This window comes from Pan paniscus, chromosome 7 (assembly GCF_029289425.2).
Source record: "Pan paniscus chromosome 7, NHGRI_mPanPan1-v2.0_pri, whole genome shotgun sequence".
NCBI classification, from domain to species: domain Eukaryota; kingdom Metazoa; phylum Chordata; class Mammalia; order Primates; family Hominidae; genus Pan; species Pan paniscus.
In genome coordinates, this window is record NC_073256.2 from 115,075,334 (window position 1) to 115,089,408 (window position 14,075).

A 14,075-nucleotide genomic window follows, 5' to 3' on the forward strand; every position below is an offset into this window, starting at 1 on the left:
GCTAGGTCATCCCCATGTCTGTGTCAAGCAGCGGGGGAGACAGAATGAATTTGGGGAACTCCAAATGGAAAGGATATTCAAGATATACTAATTGAGCTGGGCACGGTGGCTCATGCCTATAATCCCAGCACTTTGGGAAGCCAAAGCGGACTGATCATGAGGTTAAGAGATGAGACCATCCTGGCCAACATGGTGAAACCCCATCTCTACTAAAAATACAAAAATTAGCTGGGTGTTGTGGCACACGCCTGTAATCCCAGCTATTCAGGAGGCTGAGGCAGGAAAATCGCTTGAACCCAGGAGGTGGAGGTTGCAGTGAGCCGAGATCACACCACTGCACTCCAGCCTGGGCATCTCCTGACCTCCTGACCTCGTGATCCGCCCGCCTCGGCCTCCCAAGGTGCTGGGATTACAGGCGTGAGCCACCGCGCCTGGCCGATTACCTTACTTTCACAGTTAAGTGAAGCTGGGTGACCCTTATCTGTATCTCAAATGAGTGAGCTGAGATCACGCCACTGCACTCCAGCCTGGCAACAGAGCAAGACTCCATCTCAAAAATAAAAATAAAAATAAAAAAGATATATTTATTGAACAGCTAAAACCCAATTAACGTGCACTCTACCAATGGAATCTAATAAATTCTTAACAAAAGGGATAGTCAAATTGGTCAGGAGAACCAGAGTATGGAACCCAGAAATAGATGGGAATTTTGTATACAACTTAAGTAGTGTTTTAGCTGAGAAGTAATTAAACCAATCAGTGACTTACTTAATAGATGGTACTGGCACTACTTATTTGGAAGTAAATAAATCTGGGACCCTATCATACATATTAGGAAAAAAAACTTTAAAGATAATACAGGGAGCTATATGTATAACCTAGGGATCAGGAAGATAGATATTTTTTCATAACACTTAAGTTCTGTTAAACTTGAAGGAGATTCTTTTTTTTTTTTTTTTTTTTTTTTTTTTTTTTTTGAGACAGAGTCTCGCTCTGTCGCCCAGGCTGGAGTGCTGTGGCACAACCTCGGTTCACTGCAAGCTCCACCTCCCGGGTTCAGGCGATTCTCCTGCCTCAGCCTCCCGAGTAGCTGGGACTACAGGTGAGTGCCACCATGCCCAGCTAATTTTTTGTATTTTTTAGTAGAGATGGGGTTTCACTGTGTTAGCCAGGATGGCGGGCGGATCACGAGGTCAGGAGATCGAGACCACGGTGAAACCCCGTCTCTACTAAAAATACAAAAAATTAGCTGGGTGCGGTGGCAGGCGCCTGTAGTCCCAGCTACTCGGGAGGCTGAGGCAGGAGAATGGCGTGAACCTGGGAGGTGGAGCTTGCAGTGAGCCGAGATCACGCCACTGCACTCCAGCCTGGGCGACAGAGCGAGACTCTGTCTCAAAAAAAAAAAAAGGAAAGAAAAGATGGGGCCGGCCGCGGCGGCTTACGCCTGTAATCCCAGCACTTTGGGAGGCCTAGGCAGGCAAATCACGAGGTCAGGAGTTCGAGACCAGCCTGGCCAACATGCAACTACGCCTCTACTAAAAATACAAAAAATTAGCTGGGCATAGTGGTAGGCGCCTGTAACCCCAGCTACTCGGGAGGCTGAGGCAGGAGAATCGCTTGAACCTGGGAGGCAGAGGTTGCAGTGAGCCTAAATCTCACCATTACACTCCAGCCTGGGCAACAGAGTGAGACTCTATCTCAAAAAAAAAAAAAAAAAAAGAAAGAAAAGAAAAAGAAAAGATGGGCCAGGTGCGGTAGCTCACGCCTGTAATCCCAGCACTTTGGGAGGCCAAGGCGGCCAGATCACGAGGTCGGGAGTTTGAGACCAGCCTAGGCAACATGCAAAACCCTGTCTCTACAAAAAATAAAAACATTAGCCAGACGTAGTGGGGTGTGCCTGCAGTCCCAGCCACTCAGGAGGCTGAGGCACGAGAATCACTTGAACCCAGGAGGCGGAGGTTGCAGTGAGCCGAGATCATGCCACTGCACTCCAGCCTGGGTGACAGAGCAAGACTGTCTCAAAAAAAAAAAAAAAAAAGGAAAAGAAAAGATGGCCATATTTAACTGTATACAATTTTTAAATTATTATTATTATTATTTGAGAAGAAGTCTCGCTCTGTCACCCAGGCTGCAGTGCAGTGGCGCAACCTCAGCTCACTGCAACTTCCACATCCTGGGTTCAAGGGATTCTCCTGCCTCAGCCTCCTGAGTAGCTGAGATTACAGGTGCCAGCCACCAACACCTGACTAATTTTTGTATTTTAGTAGAGATGGGGTTTCACCATGTTGGCCAGGCTGGTCTCAAACTCCTGGCCTCATGTGATCCACTCACCTTGACCTCCCAAAGTGCTGGGATAACAGGCGTGAGCCACCGTGCCTGGCAATTTTTTTTTTTTTTTTTTTTTTTTTGGAGACAGAGTCTCACTCTGTCTCCCAGGCTGGAGTGCAGTGGCACGATCTCAGCTTACTGCAACCTCTGCCTCCCGGGTTCAAACAATTCTCCTGCCTCCGCCTCCTGAGTAGCTGGGATTACAGGCATGCACTACCACACCCAGCTAATTTTTGTATTTTTAGTAGAGACGGGGTTTCACCATGTTGGTCAGACTGGTCTCGGACACCTGACCTCATGATCTGCCCTCCTCAGCCTCCCAAAGTGCTGGGATTAAGATGTGAGCCACCACGCCCGGCCATGCCCAGCAATTTTTTATAAACTTTTAAAATGTTTTATTTTGAAAACATTAGAGGCCAGGCACTCCATTGCTCTCCAGCCTGGGTGACAGACTAAGACTCTGTCTCAAAAAATAAGTAAGTAAATAACATAAAATAAAATAAATAAAATAGAATGTGCAACACCTTTGATAGATTACAAGCTAATACTTTCTAGAATACATAAAGATAACTGACAAAGGGGAAACAACACAAGAGAAAAATAAGCAGATGAGAATAAGCAGTCCAAGAATAAACAATACAAAATGTTCATCAAACATATTTTTAAATGTTTAAACTTACTAGTACCAAGAAAATACAAATTAAAGTTAGAATGAGCCAGCTATCACTTCATGCCCATCAGACTGGCAAGAGTTTCTTAAAAAAAAAGCTGTAACTCCAGCTGCTAATAGGCATACAGAGAAAGTGTATTCATTCACCGCAAGTGGCAGGATAAATTACTACAATCCTTTTGGAGTGCAATCAGCTACGCTTTTTTTTTTTTTTTTTTTTTTTGTTAAGATGGAGTCTCGCCTGTCGCCCAGGCTGGAGTACAATTGCAAGATCTCAGCTCACTGCAACCTCCACCTCCGGGGTTCAAACGATTCTCCTGCCTCAGCCTCCCGAGTAACTGGGATTACAGGCACCCGCCACCACACCCGGCTAATTTTTGTATTTTTAGTAGAGATGGGGGTTCACCCTGTTGGCCAGGCTGGTCTTGAACTCCTGGCCTCAGGTGATCCGCGTGCCTCAGCCTCCCAAAATGCTGGGATTACAGGCATGAGCCAACGTGCCTGGCCTAATCAGCTACCATTTTAAAAATTAAAAGTAAGGCTGGACACAGTGGCTCACACCTATTATCCCAGTGCTTTGGGAGGCCTAGGCGGGTGGATCACCTGAGGCCAGGAGTTCAAGACCAGCCTGGCCAACATGGAGAAACTCCATCTCTACTAAAATACAAAATTAGCCAGGTGTGGTGGCGCATGCATGTACTCCCAGCTACTTTCGAGGCTGAGGCAGGGGCATCACTTAAATCTGGGAGGTAGAGGTTGCAGTGAGCGGAGATCGTGCCATTGCACTCCAGCCTGGTCAACAAGAGTGAGACTCTGTCTCAGAAAAAAAAAAAAAAAAAAAAAAATTAAAAGTAACAGGTCAGCACAGTGGCTCACACCTGAAATCCAAACACTTTGGGAGGCAGAGGCAGGTGGATCACTTGAGCCCAGGAGTTCAAGACCAGCCTGGCCAACACAGGGAGATGCCGTACCTACCATAATAATAATAAAATTAAATTAAAAATGAGTCAGGCATGGTGGCACAGGCCTGTGGTCACTGCTACTCGGGAGGCTGAGGCAGAAGGATTGCTTGAACCTCAGAGGTCAAGGATGCAGTGAGCTATGATCACCCCCAGTGCACTCCAGCCTGGGCAACAAAGCAAGACCAGGACTCAAAAAGAAAAGGAAAGAAAGAAAATAAAAGGTAATAGGCCGGGCATGGTTCATACCTATAATCCCAGCACTTTGGAAGGCCAAGGCAGGCAGATCACGAGGTGAGGAGTTCGAGACCAGCCTGGCCAACATGGTGAAACCCTGTGTTCTGTGCAGGAAATGTGCAAGAGGAAAGAAAAGACACACTCTCTCTCTCTCTCTCTCTCTATATATATATATAAAAGACACTATATATATATATGACACATATATAATATATGACACTATATATTATATATATATATATATATATATATATATACACACACACATACATATATATATATGCCTCCAGACTGTGGAGGATTCATCACCACATCGGGAAGCAATAGCCTGGGCTCCAGAGTCGGCCACCTGTCTGTGTACGTGTCTCTCCAAATGAGGAGAGGTCTCATGAAGCTTTAGCAAGGTCTGGGACCCTAGCCCTTTTTGTAACAAGTTGTTTGGCATGAGGTCCAGTCACGAGGGCCCTTCATGATTGGGCTCAAGGAACACAAAAAGTTCAACTGTTTTTGCGATTGTCTGTTGTTTGTTAATAACTAATATATAGGAATGGATTGAAATAGAGATTTCTCTGAAACATTGCTCGATGAATGCCTCAAGGGGCTCACGCAACCTGTTCCAGGACTTGGTGACCATTTTTTGTGTCCACGTTCTTTTTAGTTCAAATTTAATATTTAACTTTTCCTCCACACCCTGTCTCTACTAAAAATACAAAAATTAGCCCAGTGTGGTGGCCTGTAATCCCAGCTACTCCAGAGGCCGAGGCAGGAGGATCACTTGAACCGAGGAGGCAAAGGTTGCAGTGAGCCGAGATTGTGCCGCTGTACTCCAGCCTGAGGACAGAGCAAGACTCCGTCTCATTAAAAAAAAAAAAAAAAAGAAGAAGAAGAAGAAGGACCAGGTTCAGTGGCTCACACCTGTAATCCCAGCACTTTGGGAGGCCGAGGCCGATGGATCACAAAGTCAGGAGTTCCAGACCAGCCTGGACAATATGGTGAAACCCTGTCTCTACTAAAAATACAAAAATTAGCCAGGTTTGGCGGCGCGCACCTGTAGTCCCAGCTACTCGGGAGGCTGAGGCAGAAGAATCGCTTGAACCCAGGAGGCGGAGGTTGCAGTGAACCGAGATCGTGCTACTGCACTCCAGCCTGGGCAACGGAGGGAGACTGGGCGACGGAGGGAGACTGGGCGACAGAGCGAGACTCCGTCTCAAAAGAGGAGAGGGAGGGGGAGAGGGAGGGTGAAGGGAAAGGGAGGGGGAGGGGGAGGAGGAGAAGGGAGGGAGAGGAGAGGGAGGAGGGGGAGGGGGAGGAGGGGGAGGAGAAGGAGAAAGGAGAAAGGAGAAAGGAGAAACCTTAAGGAGAAATCTGAAACTACCACAAGGTGGCGACTTGAACATGGGCCATTCTCTCCACCTCCCCATCCCCTTATTACCATTTTTCAAATAAGAAAAATGCAAGCTAGAGATTGAGCACCAATTTAAGTTGCACAGCTGACAAGTGGCAGAAACTGTATTTAAAGCCACGTCCCCTGTCCCCGAGTTCAGAGCTCTTTTCACTCTCCCAATCGCTGTATGGCCACGTGCAGATGCCCCTGCCTGCTCCCTGTATACTACCTGTGAATATTTGCCTGTGTTTTTCTCTCTGAGGATCTCTTTCTCTCTACCTCCTTGTACCTTTATGTCTCTTTGTCTCTCTCTGTTTATTGCTGTCCTGTGTATCTTTCCTTTTCTCTTATTCTAATCTCTGTCTCCATTTCCCCAGCCCCCAAATTCATGTTCTCTTTTCTCTCCCTCCCTCTTTCCTCTCCTAGTGACTGGACTAAACATGCATCTGAAATATAACACTCAAAGAACACTTTTAAGTTGTTTACTAAAATAGAAGGATTTTATTTGTTGTATTTAAATAAATTACTTCTGATTTGTAAATAATAATTGCACAGAACTAGTGTAAGGTTTCCATTATATTATGTCATATATTATATTACACATCTATCCATACAACCACTCAGTGAGGTGTTACTATTATTCCCATTTTACAGATGAGGAAACTATGAGGTTAAGTAGCTTCCCAGGGTTTAGGAAGCTAACACACTACGGAGTATACCTTTTTTTTTTTTTTTTTTTTTTTTTTGAGACAGTCTTGCTCTGTTACCCAGGCTGGAGTGCAGTGGCATGATCTCAGCTCACTGCAAGCTCCGCCTCCCAGGTTCAAGCGATTCTCATGTCTCAGCCTCCCAAGTAGCTGGGACCAAAGTTGTCTGCTACAATGCCTGGCTAATTTTTGTATTTTTTGGTAGAGATGGGGTTTTGCCATGTTGGCCAGGCTGGTCTCCAACTTCTGACCTCCAGTTATCCACCCACTCAGCCTCCTAATGTGCTGGGGTTACAGGCATGAGCCACCATGCCCAGACCTCATTTTGTATTTAAAAGAAATTAGGGCCAGGCGCGGTGGCTCACGCCTGTAATTCCAGCACTTTGGGAGGCTGAGGGGGCGGATCACCTGAGGGTCGGGAGTTCCAGACCAGCCTGACCAACGTGGAGAAACCCCATCTCTACTAATACAAAAAATTAGCCAGGCATGGTGGCACACGCCTGTAATCCCAGCTACTCGGGAGGCTGAGGCAGGAGTCTCGCTTGAACCCGGGAGATGGAGGTTGCAGTGACCCGAGATCACGCCATTGCACTTCAGCCTGGGCAACAAGAGCGAGACTCCGTCTCAAAAAAAAAAAAAAAAGAAGAAAAGAAAGAACTTACTTTTGCTTAATTTAGCCCCAATAAACTCTTTCCTTGCTACCACGGATCAGAGCTTCGTCAATTAAAAAATAAAAAGAGTTCTGTACTATTACCAGGCTAAACACTGGCAATCATTCAGGTAGGAAATACTCTGGACTAAATCTCATGGATTTACTCTAACAGCAAAATAAGAAGGGAGATAGAGGCTGGGCGCAGTGGCTCATGCCTATAATCCCAGCACTTTGGGAGGTCCAGGCTGGCGGATCACGAGGTCAGGAGTTGGAGACCAGCCTGGCCAATATGGTGAAATGTCGTCTCTACTAAAAATACAAACATTAGCTGGGCGTGGTGGCGGCCGCCTGTAGTCCCACCTACTCGGGAGGCCGAGGCAGGAGAATCACTTGAACCTGGGAGGCGGAGGTTGCAGTGAGCCGAGATCACACCACTGCACTCCAGCCCGGGCAACAGAGTGAGTCTCCGTCTCCAAAAAAGAAAAAGAAAGAAAAAGAAAGAGAGAGACGGGACGGGAGATAGAATTTACACAGATCAATGGGTTGAGATTAGTAACACTCTAGAAATGCGCAATGAAGGACAGTTCAGAGTCAAACTATATCAAATATGACTCTCTTCATGTCTCTTATTATCATGTATGCATATTTTAACTTAATCCTTTGAGTTGGCAATGCATGTGCTTCAAAATTCAAAATCTATCAAACAGAATACAATAAATATGTCTTCCTCTCTTTTTCTCTTTTTTAAATGTTTCTTTTTGTTGCTGCTTTTTGTTTTTTTTTGAGACAAACTCTCGCTCTCGTACCCCAGGCTGGAGTGCAATGGCGTAATCTCGGCTCACTGTAACCTCCGCCTCCCGGGTTCAAGCGATTCTCCTACCTCAGCCTCCCCAGTAGCTGGGATTACAGGCACCTGCCACCACACCCGGCTAATTTTTGTATTTTTAGTAGAGATGGGGTTTCGCCATGTTGGCCAGGCTGGTCTCAAACTCCTGACCTCAGGTGATCCGCCCACCTCAGCCTCCCAAAGTGCTGGGATTACAGGTGTGAGCCATCGCGCCTGGCCCCATCACCCCATTTTATCACAACATTGTGCCTCATTAAATGAATATACTGTAATTTACTTAACCATTTCCCTATTGGTGAACATTTAGGTTTACACAAATTTTCTGCGTTACAAGCAATGCTATACTGAATAATAATTCACCTGTTAGTTTTCTTCATGTATGAGTATAGCTGAAGATAAAGTCCTCAGTTATAGACTTGCTAAGTCAAATGATATGCACATTTGTAAATTTGATAAATATTACCAAATTGTCTGAGAGTGTGCACCACGTACACGAATGTCTGATCTCTTACACCATAGCCTATACAGGTTGTTATCAAACTTCATCTTTGTCAATGATGAAGTCAGTATTTCTCTCATTATAAGTAAGGCCAAGTATCTTTTCCTATGTTTGAGTTATTTACATTTCTATCTGTTCACATACTTTGCTGTTTTTCTATTTGTTTATCCTTTCTTACCAATTTTTTCTCTATTAAGGAAATTATGTTTTCTGTTATGAATTATTGCTATTTTTCTAGGTTTGTTTTGGCCTTCACTTTATTATTTTTGTTTGTTTGTTTCAGACGGAGTCTCGCTGTTGTCACCCAGCCTGGAGTGCAGTGGTCCAATGTCGGCTCACTGCAACCTCCGCCTCTGGGGTTCAAGAGATTCTCCTGCCTCAGTCTCCCAAGTAGCTGGGATTACAGGTGCCCGCCACCATGCCCAGCTAATTTTTGTATTTTTTAGTAAGATGGGGTTTCGCCATCTTGGCCAGGCTGGTCTCGAACTCCCAATCTCAGGTGGTACACCCGCCTCGGCCTCCCAAAGTGCTGGGATTACAGGTGTGAGCTACTCGCCCAGACTGTTTGTTTGGTTTTTTGAGTCTTGCTCTGTTGCCTAGGCTGGAGTGCAGTGGCTCAATCTGGCTCACTGCAACCTCTGACTCCAAGGTTCAAGCAATTCTCCTGCCTTGGCTTCCAAAGTACTATAGACCTCTGCTGCTGCTTCAGCCGCCCTAGTAGCTGGGAGTACAGGTGCCTACCACAACGCCCAGCTAATTTTTTTGAATCTTTAGTAGAGACGGGGTTTCACCACGTCTCCAACTCCTGAACTCAGGTGATCCGCCCACCTTGGCCTCCCAAAGAACTAGGATTACAGGCATAAGCCCTTGTGCCTGGCCTATCACCCCTCTCACCCCCCCGCCTTTTTTTTTTCTTTTTGAGACGGAGTCTCACTCTGTCGCCCAGGCTGGAATGCAATGGTGAGATCTCAGCTCGCTGCAACCTCTGCCTCCCGGATTCAAGCGATTCTCCTGCCTCTGCCTCCACAGTAGCTGAGATTACAGGCACCCGCCACCACACCCAGCTACTTTTTGTATTTTTAGTAGAGACAGGGTTTCACCATGTTAGCCAGGCTGGTCTCGAACTCCTGACCTCAGGTGATCTGCCACCCACCTCACACCATTATGCCCGGCTGAATTTTATTTATTTATTTATTTTTTGAGATGGAGCTTCGCTCTTGTTGCCCAGGCTAGAGTGCAATGGCACGATCTCAGCTCACTGCAACCTCCGCCTCCCACGTTCAAGTGATTCTCGTCTCAGCCTCCCAAGTAGCTGGGATTACAGGCTCATGGCACCACGCCAGGCTAATTTTTGTATTTTTAGTAGAGATGGGGTTTCATCATATTGGTCAGGCTGGTCTCAAACTCCTGACCTCAGGTGATCCGCCCACCTCAGCCTCCCAAAGTGCTGGGATTACAGGTGTGAGCCACTGCGCCCGGCCTGATTTTTCTTTTTTTTGGTATTTTTTGTTGAAATGGGGTTTTGCTATGTTGGCCCGGCTGGTCTCGAACTCCTGACCTCCAGTGATCTGCGCCCCCCTCGCCTCCCAAAGTGTTGGGATTAACAGGCGTGAACCACCGTGCTGGCCTACTTTATTTAGGATAGTTTTTTTGTTTTGTTTTGTTTTTCTCTTGTTTTGTTTTGTTTTTCTCTTGTTTTGTTTTGTTTTACAGATGAGGTCTTACACTGCCACCCAGGCTGGAGTGCAGTGGCACAAACAAGGCTCACTGTAGCCTCAACCTCCTGGGCTTAATTGATCCTCCCACCTCAGCCTCCTGAGATCCTGGGACCACAAGTGTGTGCCACAACGCTTGGCTAATTTTTTCTTTTTTGTAGAGATGGTGCCCAGGTTGGTCTCAAATTCCTGGGTTCAAGCAATCCTCCCACCTCCCAAAGAGCTGAGATTGTAGGTGTGAACCACCAGGCCCAGCAAATTTATAATTTAATTTAATTGTCTTATATTGTATTGTATTTAAATCTAATTTTTTAAAAAAAAATTATTTTCTCTTGGCTGGGCGCAGTGGCTCACACCTGTAATCCCAGCACTTTGGGAAGCCAAAGTGGGTAGATCACTTGAGGTCAGGAGTTTGAGATCAGCCTGACCAACATGGCGAAACCCCGTCTCTACTAAAAATACAAAATTAGCTGGGTGTTGTGATGGGCGCCTGTAATCCCAGCTACTCTGGAGGCTGAGGCACGAAAATCGCTTGAACCAAAGAGACAGAGATTGCAGTGAGCCGAGATTGAGCCATTGCACTCCAGGCTGGGCAACAAGAGCGAAATTCCATATCAAAAAAAAATACATATATTTTCTCTTTCCTCTTATTTTCTAGCCATTCTTTAAATATAATAAATCTAGGCTAGGCACGGTGGCTCACACCTGTAATCCCAGCACTTTGGGAGGCCGAGGCAGGTGAATCACCTGAGGTCGGGAGTTCGAGACCAGCCTGACCAACATGGAGAACCCCCCCACCGTCTCTACTAAAAATATAAAAATTAGCTGGGCATGGTGGTGCATGCCTGTAACCCCACCTACTCATGAGGCTGAGGCAGGAAAATCACTTGAACCCAGGAGGTGGAGTTTGAGGTGAGCCAAGATGGCACCATTTGCACTCCAGCCCAGGCAACAAGAGTGAAGCTCTGTCTCTCAATAAATAAATAAATAAAATGTAAATTTTTTTTTTTTTTTTTTTTTTTGGAGACAGAGTCTCACTCTGTCACCCAGGCTGGAGTGCAGTGGCACGATCTCGGCTCACTGCAAGCTCCACCTCCCAGGTTCATGCCATTCTCCTGCCGCAGCCTCCCGAGTAGCTGGGACTACAGGCGCCCGCCACCACGCCCGGCTAATTTTTTTTTTTCCTTTTTTTTAAAGTGGAGTTTCGTTCTTGTTGCCCAGGGTGGAGTGCAATGGTGCGATCTCGGCTCACTACAACCTCTGCCTCGCGGGTTCAAGCGAATCTCCTGCCACAGGCTCCCGAGGAGCTGGGATTACAGGCATGCACCACCACACCCGGCTAATTTTGTATTTTTAGTAAAGGTGGAGTTTCACCATGTTGGTCAGGCTGGTCTTCAACTCCTGACCTCAGGTGATCCGCCCACCTCAGCCTCCCAAAGTGCTGGGATTACAGGCGTGAGCCACCGCGCCTGGCACGCCTGGCTAATTTTTTGTAGTTTTAGTAGATACAGGGTTTCACCGTGTTACCCAGGGTGGTCTCGATCTCCTGACCTCGTGACCCGCCCACCTTGGCCTTCCAAAGTGCTGGGATTACAGGCGTGAGCCACTGCGCCCAGCCTAAATTTTTTTTTTTTTTTTTTTTTTTTTTTTTTTTTTTGAGATGGAATCTCACTTTGTCACTCAGGCTGGAGTGCAATCATGTGATCTCAGCTCACCACAACATCTGCCTCCTGGATTTAAGAGATTCTCCTGCCTCAGCCTCCCGAGTAGCTGGGATTACGGGTATGTGCCACCACGCCCAGCTAATTTTGTATTTTTAGTAGAGACGGGGTTTCTCCACGTTGGTCAGGCTGGTCTGAAACTCCCGACCTCAGGTGATCTGCCCACCTCGGCCTCCCAAAGTGGTGGGATTACAGGTGTGAGCCACCACGCCCGGCCCAATAAATCTAAATTTAAAGAGCCACATAGGCAATCACTTTAAGATCCAACTTAAATACCATCTCCTCCTGGACAATTCCCTTGATCTCCAGTCTTCATTCCTAACTTCTACGTGCAGACACACACACAGACATACACACACTCAGAGGCTCCTGCCCCTCTGCACAGCCCTGCCTGCATCTGCTCCTCTCCAAAGATATCTATTGTACTCCATAGTAGGGCAGTAACACTGCCCTACTTTGCTCAGTGTACTCTGTAAATTCCTTAAGGCGGGGTCTGTCATCTTTCCGCAGCACCACAGTGTTCTGCAGTGCCTTTCAACTAGTGGGAATGGAAGAGCTATTTGTTGGGTTTTAGGTGTTACGGCAATATTTGTTAATGTCCAAACAGAAATTGGCCTATGTGCAAATTTTCAGATATACATGTAAATTTGATACTTGCATTAGCGTAGAACTCAATTCTGAGCTTAAGAAACAAGAAAGTTAATTGAAAGTTCATTTTTAGAATTTATCGAGAATTTACCTAGGTTATTTTCATTTTATGCTGCACCAATCCTCGCACTGATTTCTGGAGGATACTGATACCAAATTGTTTTCTGGATAACAGAAGTGATTTTAAAGTTTCTGGGGCTGGGCGCGGTGCTCATGTCTGTAATCCCCAGCATTTTGGGAGGCCGAGGTGAGCACATCACTTGAGACCAGGAGTTCAAGGCCAGCCAGGACAACATGTGGAGACCCCGTCTCCACAAAGAATACAAAAACTTAGCCTGGTGTGGTAGTGCGCACCTGTAGTCCCTAGCTGCTCAGAGGGCCTGGGGCTGGAGGGATCACCTGAGCCCCAGGAGGTCGAGGCTGCAGTGAGCTGTGATCTCACCACTGCACTCCAGCCTGGGCAATGGAGTGAGACCTTCTCAAAAAAAAACAAGTCAAAAAAAAATCTTTCTGGAAGCCTGCAGTCCTATTTCGCAATGTTTGCCATTTTCCAGCAGGAGCCAATGAAAACTTTTCTTTGCTCTATAATCATCTATCAAGTATAAAGAACTGCTTGCCATGTAGTATCTTCAACTAAAAGCAAAGCCTTTTTTTTTTTTCTTGAAACAGAGTCTCACTCTTGTAGCTCAGGCTGGAGTGCAACAGCATGATCTTGGCTCACTGCAACCTCTGACTCCCCGGTTCAGTGATTCTCCTGCCTCAGCCTCCCAAGTAGCTGGGAATACAGGCACCCGCCAAAACAGCTGGCTAATTTTTAATACTTTTAGTAGAGACGGAGTTTCACCATGTTGGTCAGGCTGGTCTCAAACTCCTGACCTCAAGTGATTCACCCACCTTGGCCTCCTAAAGTGTTGGGATTACAGGCATGAGCCACTGCGCCCGGCCTTTTTAAAAAAAAAAAAAAAAAGAGTCTGTCCCCCAGGCTGGAGTGCAGTAGTGTGATTTTGGCTCACTACGACCTCTACCTCCTGGATTCAAGCAATTCTCCTGCCTCAGCCTCCCAAGTAGCTGAGATTACAGGTGCCCGCCACCAAGCCCAGCTAAGTTTTGTATATTTAGTAGAGACAGAGTTTTACTATGTTGGCCGAGTTGGTCTCGAACTCCTGACCTCAAGTGATCCGCCTGTCTCAGCCTCCCAAAGTGCTGGGATTACAGATGTGAGCCACCATGGCTGGCCAAAGCAAAGCCTTTTTGAAAAAATAAGCTTTTTTTTGGCCAAGAGCGGTGGCTCACGCCTGTGATCCAGCACTTTGGGAGGCTAAGGCGGGCGGATCACCTGAGGTCAGGAGTTTGAGACCAACCTGACAAACATGAAGAAACCCCGTCTGTACTAAAAATACAAAATTAGCCAGGCGTGGTGGCGGGCACCTGTAATCCCAGCTACTCAGGAGGCTGAGGCAGGAGAATCACTTGAACCCGGGAGACGGAGGTTGCAGTGAGCAGAGATTGCATCGTTGCACTCCAGCCTGGGCAACAAGAGCAAAACTCCATCTCAAAAAAAAAAAATTTTTTTAAATAAACCTTTTTTGGGCTGGGCACGGTGGCTCACGCCTATAATCTCAGCACTTTGGGAAGCCGAGGCAGGTGGATTACCTGAGGTCAGCAGTTCAAGACCAGCCTGACCAATGGGGTGAAACCCCGTCTCTAC